Source organism: Neoarius graeffei, chromosome 6, assembly GCF_027579695.1.
Source record: "Neoarius graeffei isolate fNeoGra1 chromosome 6, fNeoGra1.pri, whole genome shotgun sequence".
NCBI lineage: Eukaryota > Metazoa > Chordata > Actinopteri > Siluriformes > Ariidae > Neoarius > Neoarius graeffei.
This window is the reverse complement of record NC_083574.1, coordinates 31,773,889-31,800,392: the sequence shown is the minus strand read 5'-3', so window position 1 is coordinate 31,800,392 and position 26,504 is coordinate 31,773,889. Positions and strand designations below refer to the sequence as shown.

The following is a 26,504-nucleotide window of genomic DNA, read 5'->3' as shown; positions in this document are numbered from 1 at the left end:
GTGCCCATAACCTTTACATAATTTCTGCCATTTTGATTTATTTTGACTACTTTAAAAAATACTTTGCATACCCAAGTGCTGCTCATATTTTAGACAAATCAGTTAAATGTGAAATTAAAATGAAATTAAAATATAATACAGAAAACAGCTTCCAAGTAAGTTTAGCAGTCTTCAAATTGTGATCACATGGCAATCAAACACCAGCATTTTCACAAACTGATGTTTTCTGTTATCCACATTACAATATTAAAATGGCATTTTCCAATTTATCTCCTTTGGAGAATGGTTTTGAGGAGATGTATAGTTGGTGGTCAAAAACTGTGTGAATGGAAAGGGAAAATGTATAAGAACAGATTCATTTTAAAATGTACCTGTGTTAGTGTGAACTGTGCCTTTCTAATGAACTAAAAAATATGCAAGAGACATTAATACTGAATTTGATGACATAACCATGATACATCAGTGACATCAGAATTTTTTCACTAATTTGTACTACTTTGCGCTGTTTGTTATCTATTAAAATGTTGTGGAAATATTTAGTTATAGGAGAATTTCAGATTCTTATAACTGGCACTCACAACTCTTTCTGAGCTGTCGTAACCTTCTGTGGAGATGCAGAGGCGCTGGCTGATTTGAGGAACAGAGGGAGGCCTATCCCATGGAGGTGACTGACTTTTGTCTTTTACCTGCTCATACAAAGGCACAGCAAATAATAGATGTTCTAGTATAATGCATGTAGATCACACACCAGACAGTATTTTTGTTCTATTCCAATTTCTAAACAAGATGGAGTACTCAGTGTTGCTCAGCTGTATTAGGCACAAGAGTAGAACCAAAATATAGGTAATAACTGACTTGAGAACTGAGTACTTGAGTACTGATCACTGTATATGGATTATAAAGAGTATATAAAACCTTTCTGACTTGTGGCATGACAGATATAGCAAATGTTTATTGTGTATTTATTATGATGATACTTTACTAGCAATATGGTGCAGCACACATCACATAATGGCTAATGAAATAACAGGTGTGCAAACTCACAGGTGGATTAGAATGGCTGTCCTCCAATTCTCTGTCTGAGTCTGAAAACAAAGCAATTCATATAAAGAAGATATACAGTATGCTCAGTAGTAAATAATATCAGTACTACAGAGGAAGAATAGCTGCAATTTTGCTGCAGCTAATGGGGATCCTAATAAAACAAACAAACAGAGCCACAAAAAAAAGGTTTCATTGATCTACAAGTATTTCAACTAATTTGAATTACATGATTTTGTTTGATCACTTTAGTGCAAACAACATACAAACCCCATTTCCAGAAAAGTTGGGATATTTTCCAAAATGCAATTAAAAAAAAATCTGTGATGTTTTGATTCACGTAAACCTTTATTCAATTGACAAAAGTACAAAGAAAATATTTCAATAGTTTTACTGACCAACTTAATTGTATTTTGTAAATATAAACAAAGTTAGAATTTGATGTCTGCAACACACTCAAGAAAAGTTGAGACAGGCAAAATAAGACTGAAAAGTTCATAGGATATTCAAATAACACCATTTTTGGAAGATTCCACAATAAGCAGATTAACTAGTAACAGGTGAGGGTATCATAACTGGGTATAAATTATGGCTGGGTTGTGGCTTACCCTTTTGTGTCAAAATTTGTGAGAGAATTGTTAGTCAATACAAAAAGAACATTACTTAATGCAAGATTGCAGATAATTTAGGGCTTTCAAAATCTACAGTACATAATATTGTGAAAAGATTCAGGGAATTCGGAGACATCTCAGTGCATAAAGGGCAAGGTTATAAACCACTGTTGAATGTGAGTGACCTTCAAGCCCTCAGGCAGCACTGCCTGAGAAACCGTCGTGCTGATGTGATAAATATAGCCACATAGGTAACTTTAGGGTGGCACAGTGGTGTAGTGGTTAGCGCTGTCGCCTCACAGCAAGAAGGTCCGGGTTCGAGCCCCGTAGCCAGCGAGGGCCTTTCTGTGCGGAGTTTGCATGTTCTCCCCGTGTCCGCATGGGTTTCCTCCAGGTGCTCCGGTTTCCCCCACAGTCCAAAGACATGCAGGTTAGGTTAACTGGCGACTCTAAATTGACCGTAGGTGGGAATGTGAGTGTGAATGGTTGTCTGTGTCTATGTGTCAGCCCTGTGATGACCTGGTGACTTGTCCAGGGTATACCCTGCCTTTCGCCCGTAGTCAGCTGGGATAGGCTCCAGCTTGCCTGCGACCCTGTAGAACAGGATAAAGCGGCTAGAGATAATGGGATGAGATGAGGTAACTTTAGAAAACCGTTGTCACTAAACACAGTCTGTCGCTGCAACCTGAAACTGTATTTTGCAAGGAGGAAGCCATTCATCAATTCTATGCAGAAACACCACCAATTTCTCTGGACCCGAACTCAACTCAAATGGACTGAAAGACAGTGTCAATGTGCACTGTGGTCAGATGAGTCCACATTTCAGCTTGTTTTCAGGAAAACTGGACATTGTGTTCTCAGTGCCAAAGGTGAAAATGACCATCCAGTTTGTTATCAAAGAAAGGTGCAAAAGCCAGCATCTGTGATAGTATGGTGTGCATCAGTGCCCACGGCATGGATGAGTTGTATGTGTGTGAAGGTACCACTGATGCAGAGGCGTACAGTGGTGCTTGAAAGTTTGTGAACCCTTTAGAATTTTCTATATTTTTGCATAAATATGACCTAAAACATCATCAGATTTTCACACAAATCCTAAAAAGAGATAAAGAGAACCCAGTTAAACAAATGAGACAAAAAGATTATACTTGGCCATTTATTTATTGAGGAAAATGATCCAATATTACATATCTATGAATGGCAAAAGTATGTGAACCTTTGCTTTCAGTATCTGGTGTGGCCCCCTTGTGCAGCAATAACTGCAACTAAATGTTTCCGGTAACTGTTGATCAGTCCTGCACACTGGCTTGGAGGAATTTTAGCCCATTCCTCCATACAGAACAGCTTCAGCTCTGGGATGTTGGTGGGTTTCCTCACATGAACTGCTCGCTTCAGGTCCTTCCACAACATTTCGATTGGATTAAGGTCACGACTTTGACTTGGCCATTTCAAAACATTAACTTTATTCTTCTTTAACCATTCTTTGGTAGAACGACTTGTGTGCTTTGGGTTGTTGTTTTGCTGCATGACCCACCTTCTCTTGAGATTCTGTTCATGAACAGATGTCCTGATATTTTCCTTTAGAATTTGCTGGTATAATGCAGAATTCATTGTTCCATCAATGATGGCAAGCTGTCCTTGCCCAGATACAGCAAAACAGGCCCAAACCATGATACTACCACCACCATGTTTCACAGATGGGATAAGGTTCGTATGCTGGAATGCAGTGTTTTCCTTTCTCTAAACACAATGCTTCTCATTTAAACCAAAAAGTTATATTTTGGTCTCATCCATCCACAGAACATTTTTCCAATAGCCTTCTGGCTTGTCCATGTGATCTTTAGCAAACTGCAGACAAGCAGCAATGTTCTTTTTGGAGAGCAGTGGCTTTCTCCTTGCAACCCTGCCATGCACACCATTGTTGTTCAGTGTTCTCCTGATGGTGGACCCATGAACATCAACATTAGCCAATGTGAGAGAGGCCTTCAATTGCTTAGAAGTTACCCTGGGGTCCTTTGTGACCTCGCTGACTATTGCACGCCTTGCTCTTGGAGTGATCCTTGTTGGTCGACCACTCCTGGGGAGGGTAACAATGGTCTTGAATTTCCTCCATTTGTACACAATCTGTCTGACTGTGGATTGGTGGAGCCCAAACTCTTTAGAGATGGTTTTGTAACCTTTTTCAGCCTGATGAGCATCAACAACACTTTTTCTGAGGTCCTCAGGAATCTCTTTTGTTCGTGCGATGATACACTTCCACAAACATGTTGTGAAGATCAGACTTTGATAGATCCCTGTTCTTTAAATAAAACAGGGTGCCCACTCACACCTAATTGTCATCCCATTGATTGAAAACATGTGACTCTAATTTCACCTTAAAATTAACTGCTAATCCTAGAGGTTCACATACTTTTGCCACTCACAAATATGGAATATTGGATCATTTTCCTCAATAAATAAATGACCAAGTATAATATTTTTGTCTCATTTGTTTAACTGGGTTCTCTTTATCTACTTTTAGGACTTGTGTGAAAATCTGGTGATGTTTTAGGTCATATTTATGCAGAAATATAGACAATTCTAAAGGGTTCACAAACTTTCAAGCACCACTGTATATTGGGATTTTAGGGAGACATATGTTGCCATCAAGGTGATGTCTCTTCTTGGGAAGTCCATGCTTATTTGAGCAGGACAATGCCAGGCCTCATCCTGCACAGGCAGAATTAGTTCAACAATTAGTGCAACAACTAGTATCCTCAGTTCCCATACAATTAAAAAGTTTTATTAAAAGGAAAGGTGATGTAACACAATGGTAATAATGCCTCTGTCCCAACTTTTTTTTTTGAGTGTGTTGCAGGCATCAAATTCTAACTTCATTCATATTTACAAAATAGAATTATGTTGGTCCGTAAAACTGTTGAAAATCTTTTCTGTGTATTTTTGCCAGTTAAATACATTTTCACATGAATTAACAAATCACAGATTTTTGTTTTCACTGCATTTTGGAAAATATCTCAACTTTTCTGGAAATGGGGTTTGTATATTAATATTGATATTAATATTGACCTATTCCTTGACTCCCTCTGCGGTGACCTGTCCTCTACCTACTTTGAGATTTTTTTAAAATCTGCTAATAAAATATCAATGACAATTTTCAAACACAGTTCTGTGAGACACATGGTGGCAGCAAAAGCTTCTACACATAACACAAAGCAAAAACATGCATGAAACAATTGCTACCTTTTTTAAAACTTCAAATTTGGCTTTTATAAAGATTATGCAAACAACTAAAGTTCAAGTTATATGACTTGAAGTAGCTCTGGCACAAGATTTATTAAGGATCACCATACATTTTCTATTAGCCAATAGTTGTTTAGATATTGTTCATATTTCTTATACCTCTCTCCACTTTGAAAATAGTATATCAAATCTGTTGTGAGTGATCCCATGGATTATATTTCTATCTTTGCTTATGAAATTTTTTTTTTATGGTTTCTCATGGGTGAGTTTTGGCTTTCTAAATGGGCCCTACTTCAAACATTTTCTGATAAGGTAACCCCCTGGTCAATGTCAAAGAGGCACAAACAGAACCCTTTAAAGTGCCTCCCAAGTGGTTGTTGTTTTTTTTAAGTCTTATTTAGTGTTGAATCTCCAATCTGTTTTCTCTTCATCTAATTAATATAAACCTCACTGACGGACATGATACCTTCCTGTGCTTAGGGTTCTTCCTGTTGGGCAATGTCTGGAATTAAAAGATAGAAGAACTGGGACCACAATGGCCTAAACATAATCTCTCTAATAAAAATATCATCTTTTATAAACTAAATTTTTTAATCATTAATGACAATAAGCGTGGGCGGCACGGTGGTGTAGTGGTTAGCGCTGTCGCCTCACAGCAAGAAGGTCCTGGGTTCGAGCCCCGGGGCCGGCGAGGGCCTTTCTGTGTGGAGTTTGCATGTTCTCCCCGTGTCCGCGTGGGTTTCCTCCGGGTGCTCCGGTTTCCCCCACAGTCCAAAGACATGCTGGTTAGGTTAACTGGTGACTCTAAATTGACCGTAGGTGTGAATGTGAGTGTGAATGGTTGTCTGTGTCTATGTGTCAGCCCTGTGATGACCTGGCGACTTGTCCAGGGTGTACCCCGCCTTTCGCCCATAGTCAGCTGGGATGGGCTCCAGCTTGCCTGCGACCCTGTAGAAGGATAAAGTGGCTAGAGATAATGAGATGAGATGACAATAAGCCAATACGCAATATGTACACTGACCAATAATAACTGTATAGAAATAAAGAGAAGAATTGGAAAGGCAAAAACAAAGTTCTGGGAATGCAAAGAGTTCCTAAGAAGAGATATCAGCATGGAATTGAAGATTAGGTTTCTGAGATGCTACATTTTTTTCTGTGGTCACCTATGGATGTGAAGCATGGCAGTTCACCAATTCCATCAAGAACAGGCTACAGTCTTTTGAGATGTGGTGTCTCAGGAGAATGTTGAGGATAAGTTGGAAAGAGAAAGTAACTAACAATGAAGTGCTGCAAAGAGCTGGGACCCAGAGGACAGTAGAGTATGACCTTATGCAACGGAAGATGAGTTATGCAGGGCATGTACTTCACAGTAGTGGAGGAAAACTTGCTAACCTGATTCTAATCAGACATCTAATCTATTCTTTGATACCTGATTGGTATCAAAGCAAGAGGTAGGCAGAGAACAAAACGGAGTGACGACATTAAGAAGTGGAGTTCAACAACATCTTATGAGGAAGCAAAAAAAAAAATACAGATAATAGAGGGCAATGGAGAGCTATGGTGGCCAACCTTCGCGTCGAAGACAGCACTTAATGATGATGATGATGATGATGATGGAAATAAAAATCTTAGGCTTGTTGACTTGACTGATTGATATATCATGACAGACATTGCTATAGTTACCTGACACCGTTCAGATTCTTTCCGTGGCATTTTTTTTTTTTTTACTTTCAGCACAGAAGCTTTGTGAAGTATGCAGTGCCACACCTTTCTCTGGTTGCCATCAAGCATTCTAATGGTGTTCCCTGTCAGTCTGCATATTTCTCATTCCTTATTGAGAGGCAGAGTCAAGTGGCTGCCCCACTTATATAAAGCCATTATTTGGTTAACCAAAATGTGCACAGCAAATTCAGAAGTGTTAAATTTTGGGTGTTAGTGAAATTTGAGCAAAAGTAGAGTTAATTTTACTCTGATAGAGTTAAATCCATTATATTTGACTTCAGTTGATAAGTAGTTGGTGTCAAAATCGGGTGTAAAAACAAAGCGTCACTAAATCAAACCTGTCAGTGTAATTGTATAAATACTAACTCTGAACTTCTAACTCTCAACTCCAATCCTGGGTTTTACACTTGAAGTGTTCATGTCACCCCACCCACTGCATAGACACACATCGATTGGCTGAAGCCAGAAGATCTATGCGCGCTTCACCGACTGCTGCATGCTTTGATTTTTGTTGACCAGTTGACTTACTTTAGACCATTTCAGAAGCAATATTCTAATGAGAGTGAAAGGACATATATTGTTCCATATTGTTACATTTTTTAATGTGACTTCATTTTTGGGGGGTGCAAATGTTTAAAATAAATGTTTAATTGTAAAACACAAAATATGTCCACCTTTATTTCAGCAAACTTTAATTTGAAAATCATTTCCAGGAAGAGCTGTATTTACACCTTTTAAGTGTTATGGGGCTAACACTTTTATAGTCAACAAATGATCCTCTGAGAGAGTTAATGTCTAACACTACATATCAGTGTTGAGAAAAACTAACACTGGATGTTGTTAATAAGTGTTAACTTTTAACTCCAAAAAGAGTGAAAAATGACACCAAATTAGTGTTAAGGTACCAACACTGCAAAAAGAGTTAAATTAACACTCATGGGGTGGACCCATATAGACACTTTAAAAGTGTTGAAATTAAATCTGACAGTGTTAATTTGGGTATGCGGATTTTGCTGTGTGGGTCAGACACTGAGTAAGTATGTTAATTAGAGTTACACAACAGATAACCTATTACTGGAGCTAGCCAAACATTTTGTAAATACCAATATAACATAAAGGATAATGGATAGCAGTATAGACTAGAACCATGGCCTGGTCATAAATACATAACTGGACTACAGTGTCAGTGCTGGATAATACAGTATTTAACAGTGACATCTTTTTTTCCTAGAATAGAATGTATTGCATTTTGCACGTCATATTTACATAAATAGGTTATAATATGAAAAATAATGAATGTCAGTTCTATTATTTGTAATAACGAGATAAACTAGACAATTTATTAATGGCAAGAGTGTCACTCTATTGTTCTTTAATAGTAAATCTGTGACAATTTATAAAAGTATAAGGAGAAATAAGAAAGTACTCTGTAGAAAATAGTGATATGTCTTAAATTTTATGGCTGACAAAAAAGTTAAGTTTGCATAAGCAGACAAAATAAATGGAAAATACCATTCACTGTATCATTTTTAATGAAGTATGACTTAAGAATTATGAATTTTCCTATATTTGGAGGCTGAAATCAATAGGCAACTTAGACTCTTGTAAACAAAAAATATTTAAATTACAAAATTTAATGGTCTAATTGGAGTCAGAGCAGATTTTTGAGGAACGGAAGTAGAACAACAGAGGTTTTAAATAGCAGGTGATGTACAATAGAATACAACTCGTTCTGTGTTGTGTTATATTAACTGACACATTTCTGTAAAGAGGACCAAAAATTTTGACCCTGAGCATTGCCCTGAGTAAAGAAATATGTGTAAGGAATGTCTTGTACAGTAAAAGCTAAGTAAATGTAAGATATATGTTTAAAAATGTAAATGTCAGTGATATTTCCAGAAAGTTATTAGCTTTGTATACATGCACACAGTAAACTAAATTACAGGAGCCTATGTGTCTCTGAATGAGACAAGTGGGCCCTTCAAGATTTGAGAGTGGGTACATGGCGTTCAAAGATCTTCATAGATATCTTATGCTAACCAGCTAGCTAGCATTAGCAGTGAAGATTATAAATAAAATCATCTTAAGCCTGTCAACTTATCTCATGTTAGCTAGGGAGACTAAAAATACATGTGTATGAATGTGCATATATAAATTTATAAAGGCCCTTCTTGACTATTTCCAGAAATGGACTGAATGACACAACCCTTCAGAGTTGTTCTATGGACTCACCATCATATTTTTGTCACAAATACACTAGAATCTACTCTGAACTCCATTTCCCAGAATATACCATGATCTACAAGCATGGCCGCAATGGACTACAACTCCCATCTACCTCGCTCACAATTACCTGAATACTGGTTTCACACACCTATTTCCAGTCATACCCTAACCCTGTATAAGCAAACTTATGAGAAGAACTCTTTGCAAAGTAACGCTTCGTGTGCCTTTACTTGATTTACCAAGCCAAACCGTTGTATTTTTGAGACTGCTGGGTTTTTTTGTTTGTTTGTTTTGTATTAAATAAATCTTGCCCTGCTTCCTGGTTTTGTGCTTTAGATTTTGTCTAGTTCATGTGGTTTGCTTATTACTTGGCCCCTGCCTGTTCTTTGATGATGATTCTGCCTCAAGTTTTGAATTTGCCTGCATGTTTTAATAAAGACTCACACTGTGTTTGCATCTTCCTGCCAACTGCAACTGTGACAATTTTCTATAGTGATCAATCTACAGATAGCAGGCATCATACAGTATATTGGTGCAAAAAGTGCTGCCAAATGTTGTAAAGTCACAAAAATCATATTGAAAGTAAATGGAGGATATGAGTGCTTGTAAACCAGAATTGAATTTGAGTAATACTGAACAATTGAAAGGCATGAAAGGAGGATATATATACACTGTATATAAATTCCCCACTTGTCCCTCCTTTGGGCAGTATTTTTCCCCCCAAGCTTGGGTCCTCTACCAGAAGCCTGGGAGTTTGAGGGTCCTGCACAGTGTCTTAGCTGTTCCTAGGACTGCGCTTTTCTGGACAGAGATTGTGGATGTTGTTCCTGGGATCTGTTGGAGCCACTCTCCCAGTTTGGGGGTCACTGCACCAACGGGTCCTATCACCCCAGAGATCACAGTTGTCTTCATGTTCTACATCTTTTCTAGCTCTTCTTTCAGCCCTTGATACTCCTTTTTCCTGAGGTTATTGTCACTTGTTATTGCCACATCTATGACCACAGCTTTGTTCTCCCATTTGTCCACCACTACCATGGTTAGCCATTACTAGCTTGTCTGTCTATATCTGAACGTCCCACAGGATTTTAGCTTGGTCGTTTTCAACCACCATCTGAGGTGTGTCCCACCTTGACCTTGGGACTTCCAGTCCATAGTCGGCACAGATGTTTCTGTACACTAAGCCAGCCACTTGGTTATGGTGTTCCATGTACACTCTTCCTGCTAGTATCTTATACCCTGTTGTTATGTGCTGGATTGTCTTGGGGGCATCTTTGCACAGTCTGCACCTGGGGTCCTGCCTTGTGTGGTAGACCTCTATCAATCTTGTGCTTAGGGCCTGTTCCTGTGCAGCTATGTTTAGTACCTCTGTGCAGTCTTCCAGTCCAGCTTTATCCAGCCACTGGTAGGATTTTTCAATATCAGCCACTTCTTCTACCTGCTGATGGTACATCCTGTGCAGTGGTTTGTCTTTCCATGATGGTTCCTCCTGCACTTCCTTCTTGGGTTTCTGCTGCCTGAGGTATTCACTAAGTATTCTGGGCCATCTACCTGATGTACTCGTGGATCTTTGTTGTTTCATCCTGGATAGTGGCTCTAATGCTCACTAGTCCTCAGCCTCCTTCATTCCTCTTTGCATACTGTTGTAGGTATCATGCCGCCATCTTGTGTCAGAACTACAATTCCCAGGCAACTTCTGTGTGACCTACGTCACACGTGGGCGGGATCATCTACGTCAGTCCGCCATGCGCGTATAAGTCCAGTCGGAAGCTCTGCCATTTTGTCTCTCGCGTCGGGATTCCGATGAGTCTAGACGCATAAAGAGATGCTCTCAACCCGAAGACACTTCTTTCTTGCGAGATTCACCATCCAGCGCATTCTGTGCCTAACCACTGGCCAAGGTAAAAGTCCAGAATAGCGCGATCTTTAAACTCAACCTGAGTTACAACCGGTTTACTCGTATTAGAAGTGACGTCATGACTGCAGCCCAGGCAGTTAAAAGTTAAGAAGCGATTTAATCCTTTTTAACTCAAAAGCGCTGTGCATCTTATTTTGATCAGAGACTTTTCCTCACGAACGCTGAGGTTCGGACCAAGAATCCTCTGCTTTCCACGGGAACCACCCAAGTGCTCCGCTGGACCTGAAAGTTTTCTATGCCTCCATCACGAGCGGCTCACGTGCTCCCACGGCGAGGCCCGAGACTACACCGGCGAATAGTTCTTCATATCTTGCTAAAGGCAGGATTAAGTAAGATTTTGGCATTTGGGCATAATTAAGATAGTCTTAGGAATTTGCTTTTATTTGAAATAGTGTGAATTTAAACCCAGGTTTATCTGTTACACTGTTAGACACGCAGCGTGTTGATTTATTTTGGTTCTATGTTCTCTCAATTGTTTAATAGATAGGCTGCGCATGCTTTTCTTTGCTTACTAACATTTTAATTTCCTTATCATACATTTTGACCTTATCAAGGCTTCAGTGAGTTTGGTAATGTTATGAGTGTGGAATCTTTGTTACTGAGAAAACACGGGCTCAACAGGCCTGACCAGGCCTGATACACTTTAGATAGCTTCCCTTTGTCTTTAGCGACACGTGCTCAGTAGGCCTCACCAGGCCTAACAAACACACTTTAGCTAGGCCATAGGGCCTTTCACAAACACACTAGCAACACAAGGCTAATCTAGGCCTCCACCACGTGTAGTTAGCTACACGAGGCTAAACACATGGTCAAGTCCTTCCCACACACACACAAGCACACATTAGCAACAGAGCTAATCCTTTGTTCTATTTAGATAACATTCCTTTGTTTTAGCTAGCAACAAGCTAGGCCATACACACACACCACACATGTATATACACACCTCACTGCTTGTACATATTGATTTATTATTTTTATCTTTGTTATAATAAATTCATTTATTAAACAAACTGTGTTTATTTGTGTGAACAATATATGAAGTCCCCAATCTCCTCGAAGAATTCAAAAAGGTGCATATATGTTATGTAATATGGTAAGTGATCGTAATAATTTGGAAATATACCATAATTTAGTTGTTTGGTAATTTATTATTAAGCACCAGGATTAATGGTATGATTCACTAAATGATTCACTAAATGATTCATTGAACGATTCACTAAATGATTCACTGAACGATTCACTAAATGAGTCATTGAACGATTCACTAAATGAGTCATTGAACGATTCACTAAATGATTCATTGAACGATTCACTAAATGATTCATTGAACAATTCACTAAATGATTCAATGAATGATTCACTTCAAATGAGACTGATTCTATGGTATGATTCAATTCAAATGAGTCAAAGGAAACGATTCAATGGGATTGATTCATTTTAATTATTAACCTTCAAAATTTAATGAGACTGATTTAATGAGATTGATCACTTAATTACAATAATTAACTGATTGCACCCACAGTTAAATTGGTGCCTCGTGTGAGGAAGATTGGTTTGTTGACTTCTGGAATATTGTTCAACAACAAATAAACTCAGTTTAATTCAGCAACTGCTAAGGTATATCCCAGGTGTGCTAAAATGGTTAACAGTAGTGTGATAACCATATCACAAATACTCATAACCTATTTAACTTAGGATAAGAGAGCATTTCCAAATAAACCTTATTAATTAATTACATAGTTAATGTTAATTATGATTAAATTAATAATTAACTCATTGATTAATTATCTAGTATCCAGCCTAAGTAAAATGGCATCCCCTCGTGTCTCAAAAATGGAAGACAACACTCAAGACGTGTCTCTCCTTGAGGTCATCGCAGACCTCATTCACTGCTCTGCCTCCGAAAAGGCAAACATTAAGTACACGAGTGAGAGTGAATGCCAAAACAACTTAGATAACTCAAACAAACACATGAGAGATCCAAAAAGAACAACTTTTAATGTCCAAGCGGCACTAGGTAAGCTATTCCTATCATACCTCCAAGATGCTGATTCAGAAATCAGACGCCTCCGCGGAGAGGTTGAAAGGCTGACCACCAGCAACGCTGAGCTGACAGCCGATAATAATGATTTACATAGGGAGCGTGAGCTCTTGAAGACCTCCCTTGATGATTGCACCGAACAGCTAGAGAAAGCCGAAATTGTTGCTAAGAGGGCTGCCCAGGAGCAGACCCCCCAAGAGCAGCGCGAGGGGCGTGAAAGACCCCTAACAATGCGCCAAAGCTCAGAGCGGGAAGAGGCGTCCGAACCGGACACCGTAAAGGATCTGGTCGAGAACCAGACATCCCGCCAAACTCCATCAACTCGCTACACGACTCCGTCGTCGTCTAGCCAGGATGGAGCCGCCCTGCGCTCATCCCGAGCCCAGGCCTGTAGCACACCTAGGTCAGTGCGCTTCAGTTTCCCTGATCCATCTTCAGATGAATCAGACCACGCATCTCGTGCGAAGCGGGAGCGATTCCAGAGTAGCTCAGACAGTGAGTACTCAGGAGAGCAAAAGAAGTCGCGTAAGGACGCGCACCAAGCCCTCCGCCTACGGCAAATTGACCTACTTGCCCAAGATATCGAGCGATTCAATCCCGATAATAAAAGAACAAATGTAAATGATTATTTACGAGGAATTGACCGATGCCTGACGGACCTGCCGAATGCCACAACACGTGAAAAACTTAGACTAATCTGGAAGACCTCCAGTAGTAGCGTTCGTGCCTTTTTAGAGACACTACCCCCAAACATTCGCGATAGTTATTCGAAACTTCGCAATTACATGAGGGAAGAATATGCGCCATACACGGATGAAACCTCCGCGATATTGTGTGCATTACAAATCAAACAAAAATGGTCTGAGGCACCTCGTGAATATTACAGACAGCTACGTACTGCCTATTTCCAAGGTAGTAGTGCACCAGGGTTGGAAGAAGATAGAGGTTTCATATCTCTCTTCTTACATAACCTCCACCCAAGCGTGCGGACCCATGTCACACTGACGTGTCGATGAGGTTGCTATTCAATGAGGGAAATTAGGCGACTAGCCCAAATGACCTGGGAGACCATCGTCAAAACCGCAAACGGAAACGATGATGACCCCAGAGTCCTTAGGCTCCAGGATGCAAATGGGCCCCCACTAACCTTAGAAGGAGGCGAAGCTCCAAAAGGGGGACCCCCTTGGAGAAATTCCGGTCCGAACCGCCCCTTGCCGAACCATCACAAGGGTGAGTGGAAAAATCGACAAGGTAAGGCCAGGAGGGACCGAGGGCGAGTCCACAGTGACTATGGCAATCGCCCATCACATGAAAAGGGTCGTAGGGAACAAAACGGTTGGCAGCAAAACCGTCATCCCCGCTCTGACCAGAAACGGCAGAAGCGTTCCGACCGTAGCTCTAAACGTAAGGGTAGAGACGACCAACACAGTGACTCAGACCAACCTGGTGAGTTCCCCTCAGAGCTGGACTCTTTAAAAGCTCAGTTGGCTGAGATTAAAGAACTGTTACAGGAGACATCAGACCCCTCAACAAATAAAACAAAAGAGCCCAAGAAAAATGACAAAAAGCTATTCGCTGGCATGACTAGGCCAGAGACCACGGGTATATCTCATGAAAGGGGGAGGAGATCCCTCAAACAGCAGGCGAGGGTCAGGATGTAGGGCCCCCCCCCCCGGTGGTGAAGGCAAACACACAAAACGCACTTCTCACATGCGCTAAAGTCTTCACCACCATTTCTCAGACACACGGCTCTCACAAGGCGACCCAATCCCAACCAAGCCCTGCAACATAAACTTAGTCAGCTTCACACAAAACAAAACCCCACAGTCGTTGGATCCCACAAAATATGCACAAAACCGTTGCGACGAGATTAGTGCAACCACTGATCAACCAAGCGCCACGCGAGATCAAATTTCCGATGAACTTCAGTTCATGTCTTTGAACACCGAGTCCGATGTCAAGACACCTGACATCGCGACTCCCCCTATTGGCAAAAATCTCCCTCTATCCATCGACTCGGACACAGACACCCATTTCACCGCTGGTGTAATGGCTGCGCTGTGGAACATGTTAGGCGTCGAGGCGAAATTCCATATCGCGTACCACCCTCAATTCTCTGGTCAGGCTGAATGAGCCATTCAAACCACTGTGAGCATGCTGCGAAAGTATATCACCCACCATGGTAAAATTTGGGATGTGAAACTTCCCTTGGTGCTAAGGGCCATTCGGTCCACCCCTCATTGCGCCACTGAAGTCACACCCTTTGGGATGATGACTGGGCGAGAGTCGGTTCTTCCCCCACATCTCCTATACAAACCAGAGGCCATGAGCGTCACGATTGCATACACCGCACATCAACATGTCGCAGACCTACGACGCCACCTACAGTCTACCTTTACAGGTGCCCAAACGAATCTCGATTCGAGAGTAGAAGGACACAAAGCCTACTACGCCCGAATCTCAGAGAAGTTCCTACCACCCTGGTCGAGACCTTTCGATCGTGGGAAAACTGTTCCCCGTCGCGTATCACATTAGGACAGCTAGGCCTAATCAAACGCTTTCATACCGATTTCCATGATAATCGAATCAAACCTTTTGAACAGTCCTCACTCCAAAAGGGGGTGGACGACAGCTAGGCCCATCATGTCCACCTAGCTTGTACGCATCACTCAACCATAAGCGTGCACTAACATTCCCGGTCAGACTTCACCAACACAATGAAGTAATAACCCTTCAGTATAACATGGTCGATAAAATACTAAAATCTGCTATTATTACTAGTGTGTATTCATCGCAAATACACCTGGCATATAGTCTTAGCAGTGCTATCCTCATTTTTTTTTTGTGAATCCACAAAACTTAGAGATGTGGACCCCCACTAAAGACATCCACTGGGTCTGCCCAGGCAACCCATACATAATACATTGCCAAGCTAGATAAGATGGTCTGTGTCCCTGACAGCTTTAGCCGCAGTAGCGCATGCTCTCTGGCCAGACCACCCACTGCTATTACCAAACACAGAAGATTTCTAGAAGATTAGGTTTGCCAACTCAAACACTAATACTTCTTTCCTTCCTTCATTTCTTCTCTTTTCTTGTTTTTTTTAATGCATAAGAAATTGAACACTACATGTTTCATGTTCAATGTTTTTTTTTTTTATGTGGTTTTGATCTAGTTAGTTATAGTGATTATATGCCCAAAGTGCCCATAGTGATATGCCCAAAATGCCTCTGTCTCCAACTGTCTTACTGGAACTCACAAGTTTACACAGTCTTCACAGGACACCATGGACTGTGCAGAGCAAGGCTACCTCAAGGACTATGGACACGGCGATGATACGATACGGTGCTCTCAGTGCTATGACTCCGTCATACCCCTGAGACCAAAAGGGGGACTGTAGGTATCATGCCGCCATCTTGTGTCAGAACTACAATTCCCAGGCAACTTCTGTGTGACCTACATCACACGTGGGCGGGATCATCTACGTCAGTCCGCCATGCGCGTATAAGTCCAGTCGGAAGCTCTGCCATTTTGTCTCTCGCGTCGGGATTCCGATGAGTCTAGACGCATAAAGAGATGCTCTCAACCTGAAGACACTTCTTTCTTGCGAGATTCACCATCCAGCGCGTTCTGTGCCTAACCACTGGCCAAGGTAAAAGTCCAGAATAGCGCGATCTTTAAACTCAACCTGAGTTACAACCGGTTTACTCGTATTAGAAGTGACGTCACGACTGCAGCCCAGGCAGTTAAAAGTTAAGAAGCGATTTAATCCTTTTTAACTCAAAAGCGCTGTGCATCTTATTCTGATCAGAGACTTTTCCTCACGAACGCTGAGGTTCGGACCAAGAATCCTCTGCTTTCCACGGGAACCACCCAAGTGCTCCGCTGGACCTGAAAGTTTTCTATGCCTCCATCACGAGCGGCTCACGTGCTCCCACGGCGAGGCCCGAGACTACACCGGCGAATAGTTCTTCATATCTTGCTAAAGGCAGGATTAAGTAAGATTTTGGCATTTGGGCATAATTAAGATAGTCTTAGGAATTTGCTTTTATTTGAAATAGTGTGAATTTAAACCCAGGTTTATCTGTTACACTGTTAGACACGCAGCGTGTTGATTTATTTTGGTTCTATGTTCTCTCAATTGTTTAATAGATAGGCTGCGCATGCTTTTCTTTGCTTACTAACATTTTAATTTCCTTATCATACATTTTGACCTTATCAAGGCTTCAGTGAGTTTGGTAATGTTATGAGTGTGGAATCTTTGTTACTGAGAAAACACGGGCTCAACAGGCCTGACCAGGCCTGATACACTTTAGATAGCTTCCCTTTGTCTTTAGCGACACGTGCTCAGTAGGCCTCACCAGGCCTAACAAACACACTTTAGCTAGGCCATAGGGCCTTTCACAAACACACTAGCAACACAAGGCTAATCTAGGCCTCCACCACGTGTAGTTAGCTACACGAGGCTAAACACATGGTCAAGTCCTTCCCACACACACACAAGCACACATTAGCAACAGAGCTAATCCTTTGTTCTATTTAGGTAACATTCCTTTGTTTTAGCTAGCAACAAGCTAGGCCATACACACACACCACACATGTATATACACACCTCACTGCTTGTATATATTGATTTATTATTTTTATCTTTGTTATAATAAATTCATTTATTAAACAAACTGTGTTTATTTGTGTGAACAATATATGAAGTCCCCAATCTCCTCGAAGAATTCAAAAAGGTGCATATATGTTATGTAATATGGTAAGTGATCGTAATAATTTGGAAATATACCATAATTTAGTTGTTTGGTAATTTATTATTAAGCACCAGGATTAATGGTATGATTCACTGAATGATTCATTGAACGATTCACTAAATGATTCACTAAATGATTCAATGAATGATTCACTTCAAATGAGACTGATTCTATGGTATGATTCAATTCAAATGAGTCAAAGTAAATGATTCAATGGGATTGATTCATTTTAATTATTAACCTTCAAAATTTAATGAGACTGATTTAATGAGATTGATCACTTAATTTCAATAATTAACTGATTGCACCCACACTGTACATCCTCAGGATGCTGGACTTGGGGTGGAACCCTCCATGCATTTTCAGGAGTTTTCTTGTCCTGATGTTGGTGGCCTCTATCTTCTCCTTCAGCCAGCTTATTATGCCAGCAGGGTATCTGATGACCAGCAGGGCATCCATGGTGATGGCCTGGACCTTGTTCTTCCCATTCAACTGACTTCTCAGGATTTGCCTCACCCTCCGTATGTAATTGGCTGTTGCTGCTTTCCTAGGGCCTCTTCATGGTTACTATTTGCCTGCAGGATTCCAAGGTACATATAGCTGTCTTCTACATCTCGTATTATGCCATCTGGTAGCACCACCCCCTCAGTTCTGACTGCTTTCCTTCTCCTTGTTACCATCTGGGCACATTTATCTAGTCCGAATGATTTTCCAGTGTCATTGCTGTAGATCCTGGTGGTGTGGATCAGTGAATCGATGCCTCGCTCAGACCTGACATACAGCTTGATGTCATTCAAGTAGAGGAGGTGGCTGATGGTTGCTCCATTTCACAGTCTGTATCCATAGCTGCACTTGGTGGTGATCTGGCTGAGGGGGTTCAGTCCTATGCAGAACAGCAGCAGGGACAGGGCATCTCCTTGTTATATGCCGCACTTGATGGTGACTTGTGTTATTCTAGAGTCCTGTTGATGTTGTACAGTTTCAAGCATTCCAGGATCTATGTGCAAGGCATCGGGTCATAGGGTTTCTTGTAGTCAATCCAGGTATACAGATTGTCTGGTTTTGCAGTCTCGAGCTACTGCACTGTCTATCAGTAGCTAATGTTTTGCTCTTCTGGTGTTCCTACCTCACTCATGTATTGAGTCATGTACCTACTCACCTTATCTGCTATGATTATCAGCAGGTTATCGGGTGGTAGTTGGTTGGGACTGCTCCCTTCTGTTGATCCTTCAGGATCAGGACTGTCCAACCTTCAGTCGGCATTCTGGGTGAGTCCCATCCATGAGCAGCTGGTTCATCTGTGCTGCCAAACACTTATGTAGTGAGGTTAGTTTCTTCCATATCTGGGCCTGGTGCTGTCCAGTTCTTCATTTTTGAGACGCTTCCTTGGATGTCTGCCACAGTGATGGTTACTGGGTCTTGTTCAGGGAGATTGCTGTATTTGGCTCTCAGTGTCACTGTCAGTGATGTGGCTAATATGTATGTGATTTTTCCTTCTCCCATATCCCTTTCCAGTATTGTTCTGTCTCCAGCTTTGGTGGATCAGGAATCATGTTGTTATTACCTTGCCACTGGGTGTACACCTTTGATGGTTGAGTGGAGAACATCTGATTTATTCTCCTGGCTTCAGCTTTGCTTGTGTACCTCCTTAGATGGGTAGCCAGGGCTGTGAGTCTTTCTTTGGCAGTCTCTAGGGCCTCAGGCATGGACAGCTTGCTGTATTTCTTTGGTAGCCCTTTCCTTGTCATACCTTTCTGGAGTTCTGATAGCTGGCTAACTTCTCTCCAGGTCACCTTGATCTTAGCCTCTAACCTTCTCTTCCATGGTGGATATTGGACTTTATGGTTTGTGTCCATCTTGATGATAAACCCTAGTGTTTGTGATGTATCTCATCAATCTCTAGCTGTGATAGCAGTTATATTATTAGGATAATATAGGATAATATAGTTTAGGATAAAATATTAAGGATCAGGATAATATAATATATAATATTGAGTACCTAGTTGTTTTGGTGTTACTGTAGATGTTGGGTATCGAAGCATCCATTGGTCCCACATCCTTTGGATGTAACCCCTCTCTCTGGGATTACTTGAATAGTAGCATTCCAACAGCTCAGTGCCCTTAGTGTCTTGCTCTTGTTCCATGAGCCCATTTCTCATCAGGTTGCCCTGGTTCCTCAACACCGGGTGACGTCCAAGCCGGCATGACTCTTGTTTCTCTGTCTCTCATTTTTATGGGGTAGGCAGGTAGCATTAAGGGGCCTTGCCTACAGGCCTTCACTGGAGTTGCCTCAACCGGGGCACGAACCCATGACCCATCCATCCATCCATCCATCCATCTATCTATCTATCTATCTATCTATCTATCTATCTATCTATCTATCTATATGTGTGTGTGTTGTATAACTAATTGACTGAAACAACTGTACTCATGTGATGCTATACCATCAGGAGTGGTCTGCAGGAATGTTGACACTCAAACTTGATCTTTATTTAAATCAAAATGCTGTGACACATCTGCCTCCAAAATCAACAGTTTAGCACCTGGATGTGTAAGTGGGCTGAGTGTGCCTAATGCGTACACTCAGGTAGACTGTCAGACAAATAAAACTGCACTAGCTTATGTACATTTAGTATATAATATCCTGTAACAATTATATAACAAATTGCATTTGTCAAAAGAACAACATTATTTAATTTGTCATTATTTAATGAGTTGCAGTAAATAATTGTATGTTTATAAGGCCATAAATCACTTTTTTTGTGTGTGCGTGTGTCTGTTGGGGAGGAGCTACTACTGGTCAGCATAACATCCTGTTACATTGCTGGATTCTTTTCTGGGTATCTCAGTTATTTTGGCAAGAGCCTTTCCCCTCATTGTATTCTCATAAACAGTGAATTGACAACAGCCAACAGTGACCTTTAGTTTCAGACTGATGTGGGATTTTTCCAATCAAAGCTGCGCAATGCACCTCCTATGTACCTCCTGTGACTTTTCTCCTGCAAGTGTGGGACAGCAGTTTTTGTTTATAGTCTGCTGTGTGGTGACACACTGGATACTCGCGTGCTTTTGGAAAAGTCAGGAAGCATTCTGATGCATGTTCACAACAAGTAGTATTTAAAAAATGCTATTCCTCACTGGTCTTGTGACTGTACTGAGATGGTGAGCTCTCCCTGCTGGAAGTGACATCACAACTGCTCTCCTGGGTAGCAACAGGAAATGGTGCATTGTAAACAGAAAACTGAAATGTTTCTGGAGATACATGTACACACTTGACACAGGCAAACCATCCTGTCTCTTGGAAGATTTAGTTTCAAATTGAATAAAATTGATCCAAAGATATATTTCTCCAAAACCACTCTGTCACTCTTCACTATCAGTCCAGTGCAAAGGATTCTTATTGACTGAAAGTGTAAGTCTAGTGATGCACAACACATTGATGGGTCTGAGTCAGTAACAGATGTTATGGTGTTCACCACATTTACAAAAAGATTCCAAGTCGAATAGTATTCATGACTTTTGGCTAAACTTACCACTGCTCAAATTACAAAACTTTAACACTCTTTCCTATTCAGCTATACAGTTTACCACAAATGCTCCTTTGCCAACACATTACTGCTCCCTTTACTGTCTGATCAAATTGCCCTGCCTACATACTTGTCCTAATATACCACTGATTCACTTTACAAGACTCCACTCAGTTAATTTTCTCTGTACTTATGTAACTTATGATAGCCAGTGTCTCTTAAAGTACAACAGGTGTCTCTCCATATTTAATTAAATACCTCTTTTGTTTCCTCATAATTTCAGACTGTTGATGCAAATGATTGGTTATGATGAAAAAGTGTTACAAAAAACATCAAAACTAGATAAATGTATCCCCATTACTGTTTATAATAATTATATTAAGGACTGTTTCACTGAAAGAGGTTCCTGTTGTCTCTTGAAGCACGTACACATACAGACACAAATTTCTGTCTCTATTGTTATTCACCTTTTGTTGTAATATTTTCCCCTCCCCTTCCTTTTTGTGTTTCTATCTACTTCAAGTGGCTTTCCTGCTTGCCAGGCCATCATTGTAAATAAGTTGTCAAAGTGTGTGTGTGTGTGTGTGGGGGGGGGGGACGACTCAGACAACTTAGTTTCCAAATTACTGATTAGTATACAAGGTGCTGATGTTTTTAAATATGGCAGAATACATAAAAGTTTAGTATGCGTTTAATACGACATGCAATTATTTGCAATGCGCACTTAGGGCGGCACGGTGGTGTAGTGTTTAGCACCATTGCCTTACAGCAGTAAGGTTCTGGGTTTGAGCCTAGCAGCCGACAGAGGCCTTTCTTTTTCTTAATTTCCCTGAGGGAACCTGCCCAAAGGGATCAATAAAGTTCTATCTAATCTAATCTTTCTGTGTGGAGTTTGCATGTTCTCCCCGTGTCTGTGTGGGTTTTCTCTGGGTGCTCCGGTTTCCCCCACAGTCCAAAGACATGCAGGTTAGGTTAATTGGTGGCTCTAAATTGACCGTAGGTGTGAATGTGAGTGTGAATGGTCGTTTGTCTCTATGTGTCAGCTCTGCGATGACCTGGCGACTTGTCCAGGGTGTACCATGCCTCTTGCCCATAGTCAGCTGGGATAGGCTCCAGCTTGCCCACGACCCTGAACAGGATAAGCGGTTACAGATAATGGATAGATGGATGGGTGTTTTCCCTTAATAACATATTTGAGGGGGAAAATATTCACAACAATTTTTACATATTTTTTTTAAATACTAAACAGCTACACTCACCAGTCACTTTATTAAGTACATCAATACATCTGTTGTTTTATGCAGTTATCTAATCAACCCATCCCTTGACAGCAGCACAATGCATAAAATTATACAGATACAAATCAAGAGCTTCAGTTAATGCTGACTTCAAACATCAGAATGGGAAAAATCAGAATGTAGCATGAGTGTTGGTGCCAGATGGACTGGTCTGAGTATTTCAGAAACTGCTGATCTCCTGGGGCTTTCACACACAACAGTCTCTAGAGTTTACACAGAATGGTGCGGGGGGAAAAAATAGTGAGTGACAGTTCTGTGGGTGTAAACATCTTGTTGATAAGACAGGTCAGAGGAAAATGGCCAGAATGGTTTGAGCTGCCAGAAAGGATATAGTAACTCATAGCAACTCTTTACAACCATGGTGAGCAGAAAAGCATCTCAGCATGCAACAGCAGAAGACCATATTGGTTTCCACTCCTGCCAGCCAAGAACAGGAATCTTTGAATCAACAACAAGTTCCTAAAAAAAGTGGCCAGTGAGTGTATATGCTAGCCTCATTTCCACTACAATAATACCAAGTAGTCTTTCGGCATCCATGTGGCCCAGTTGCCTAGTAACAGTGTTATTACAAACACTTTATTGCTTTAAAAGTCAGATATGGTCTATATTATAACCACAAACTTGCAAGCTCAATTTTAATACTTCATCAGTTGTTTAGAATTAAAAAAAAAATCATGTTAGCAGTGTATGTGTGGTAGCGTTTGAATGATGTACGCTTTTGAACCAAATGCTAAACAACAGCTCTTTCTCAGTGAAGAGCTGAGAAAATGTGAGTTTAGTTCACTACAGCTTATGAAATTAAAATGTCCTTGGAGTGAAATAAACAGTTGTATTTTTTTAGCACTTCCACAAGCATGCACAAAATAAATGGAGGATGACCGAGTTACAAGATGCTTTGTGCAGAAATGAAAGATGTATTTATTATTTTAAAAGGCAGGGGTCACTATGAGGCATTCCTGCATTGCACTGAGATCTATCTTTAGAATGTCAACAAGTGTTTCACATACATTTCTCACTCTCACTGCTGGAGACACTCTGTAGTATTGCACCACTGTAAGGAATGCATGTGTTAGTGAGCTGGCTAAATTGTCAAAGGAATATATATTGCATGATATTTCATGCTAGGTTTACTGTTATTACATAATTATATTCCAAAATGACAAACTGCACTAATTTAAAATAAGTCTGCTGGGACTTCATTTATAGATGTACTTTTATTTTGAAAGAGCATTTATTTCTATTTCTGACCAATAAAGTTTTCCCAGTCTGGGGCTTCACATCAGATTTGTGTAGCTGAAGCTAGGTGTCAAAACTCTCTTCTTGTTATTTGCAGACATAACTAATAAGCAAAAACACCTTTCAGTTGATTAAATAATCTTGTCCCCTTTGCACAGCTACCTCCTAATTAGGTACACTGATCTGTATAAAGTTGAGCTTTGCCACATAGCAAGCCATATTTCACCAAGTTCCATGGGGTAACTGCATTCTGGTTGTCTGAGATAGCTGCCCCATAAGTCATACTGTACCCTACACCTCACTACCAAGACTGTATGACACTACCGAAGAACTGGATGCTGTTTGAGGCAGATATTTATGGACAAAAAATGTGGGTGTGATAGATTATAATTATTTATTACCTATATAAGCAGCATAGGTAAACTAAAAAACAAACTGTGGACATGTCTTGCTGTTCTACTACATTTACATATAGTGTGTGTGCACATGTTTTTATAGTCTATTAAAAAAAAAAACTCAATCAGCCACACACAAATAATTCTGCTGTGCTAGAGTTTTTATAATCAGTATTCTGTTTATTCGCTTTGTCCACAATAGGAACCAGGTTTTAGTCTACATTTTCATTCTGCACTGACATTTTGAATAAAAAGCAATGTATGAAACCAACTTGAAAACATAGAGACTCTATGATGTCTTCAAAAATATTAAAATCCACCATGATTTCACTACACAGTGCTATCTTAGCTATGGCATGTAGAGGCTTGGGTCTTATGACAGGAGACTGCAGCTGTTGCTTCTCTGTAAAACCAATATAGAGACAGCTCTAACACGCACACACACACACACACACACACACACACACACACACACACACACACACACACACACACACACACACGCCTGCATACTTCACAGTTCAGGTCAAGTGTGTATGGTAGTACCAGTCTACAAAGAAATCTCACATGCTCATGAGGCTCACTGGCTGCAAATTATAGCAACAATGCACTGCATAGTAACACACAGATATAAAATTGTTCAATTATAATTATTAACAAACTTAACACAGATAAATAGTTATTTAGCACCAGTTCACCAACACAGCTCATGCAGTGCAGATATGAATAACTTTGGTCATTGTGCATTTGGTCTCAGAGTTCTGTTTATGTGCCGATAGGATCTGATTGATAGGACCTGATATATTGGTATATATTTTTAAGGATTTTAGCAAAAAAGAAATAAATCAGGAGTTATGCAGTAGCCTTTTTAAAGATAGATTGAGTTGCTGAATTGCATCATACAAGGAGAGTGTTTTTAAATGAAGTTCTCAACCCAACAGCCCCTTCTTCTGCTACTTCTGCTTCATGCAGTACACGTTTATTTACATAATACCTTTTAAATGTCTTCAAAAAACAGAGACCTGTCAACACTAAATCTTTTACACTTTACACATTGCTAAAAACATAATGTCTAACTTACAGATAAAAAAAACAGTTACATGGTATTAACATGTAAGTCTGAACATAAGCTTAAACTACAGCTTAAAACTTTTCTTAAACACTGTACTCTTTATAATTAAAAAAAAAAACCATCACAATAGTACAAGTTTTGAGTTACATACACATTTCTCTATTACATTATAAAACATCTTTCTGCATATGTTCATTATTTACTGAGTCTACTCTGTGTAAACATTCATTGCTGTCATTCACAAATATAGATCAATATATCTGCTGTTGTGTCTATTCAGCACCCTAAAGAGTGCACTTTGGTGGACAGTTTTTTTTTTTAGGTGAGAAAGAGCCTTGTACTTACTGTAATCAGTGTGTCCTGCTGAAACTGTGCCTCACTAAACATCTCAAATGATGATTAATATAAACACAGACACACACGCACACTCACTCACTCTCTGCCCTCTGACAGCCAGCCTTCTGCCCTGACTGAGCTTGGCTAATTTGGAAATTGGAACTACATTTGCAGAAAGGCAACTGGGTGAAGCCCACAGGATGGCCCATGCAGGGAGGGAGTAAGGGCAACAGGACAAAGCCCAAGGGATGGCCCATGTAGGATGGGAGGGATGGCAACTGGACGAAGCCCAAGGGATGGTTGATGTAGGGTGGGAAGAAGAGAGCAAGGAACAGATAGGTAGTTAGGCAGGCTGATTTGTACTAGTAGCTTCTCTAGCATGAAGCAAATGTAAATATATGCTCACAATGCTAATGTGCTATAAAGTCAGCAATGCATTCTTTAAATTGCCTGAATATTTCCTTCTATACATATTTAAACCACACTCGTTGAGTTACATCCAATACCAGGGCATGTTTAATTAGGTCTCATATGCATTAAGCTCATCCTAAAACCAGGACCAAATGAATTACAGACAAATATTATTTTAGTTGCTTTGCATGACATGTGTTGGTGATCCAGTAGTATTTAACATTTATTCTGTGAAAGTTGCTCAAAGGCTGTCACTGTTGTGAGTTATAACAGTTGGATTTAAACAGGCATGCAGCTCAGAGTCAGCAGAATGAAATTCCAATAACATTCAAGCGTAGGGAGTAGAGAGGGGGGACAGTGTCACATGATGGCAAAAATCACATGACTTGGGGAACTGGAGCACATACCTATAATGCACTCTCATACTATAAAGTGTTTTTTTCTGAGATTACTGCTAAGTTTTACACACACACACACGCACGCACATGCACACACGACAGGCAGCTTAGATAGCATTAGATATAACAGTAAAAATAGCAACTTTATCATAAGCCAGTGATTGTATCTGATGTGAGCACGATGGGCACTTTCAGGAAGTCTGTGCTACACCCAACTAGATAAACACACTCGCACATAATTCCTTCTTAGATAGATAAACCAAGTGTGGCAGCAGAACAAT

At 40.5% G+C, this 26,504-nt stretch overlaps 1 long non-coding RNA gene across 1 annotated transcript; it reads right to left on the bottom strand.

Annotated features, from left to right (window-relative positions):
- Window positions 1-643: 643 nt before the first annotated feature.
- On the bottom strand, window positions 644-25,536 carry LOC132887845 (uncharacterized). Its single transcript, XR_009654879.1, has 3 exons — window positions 25,424-25,536; window positions 1,045-1,085; window positions 644-686 (listed from the first exon to the last, which is right to left on the bottom strand). It is a non-coding gene; the product is annotated as an uncharacterized LOC132887845 (long non-coding RNA).
- Window positions 25,537-26,504: the final 968 nt, after the last annotated feature.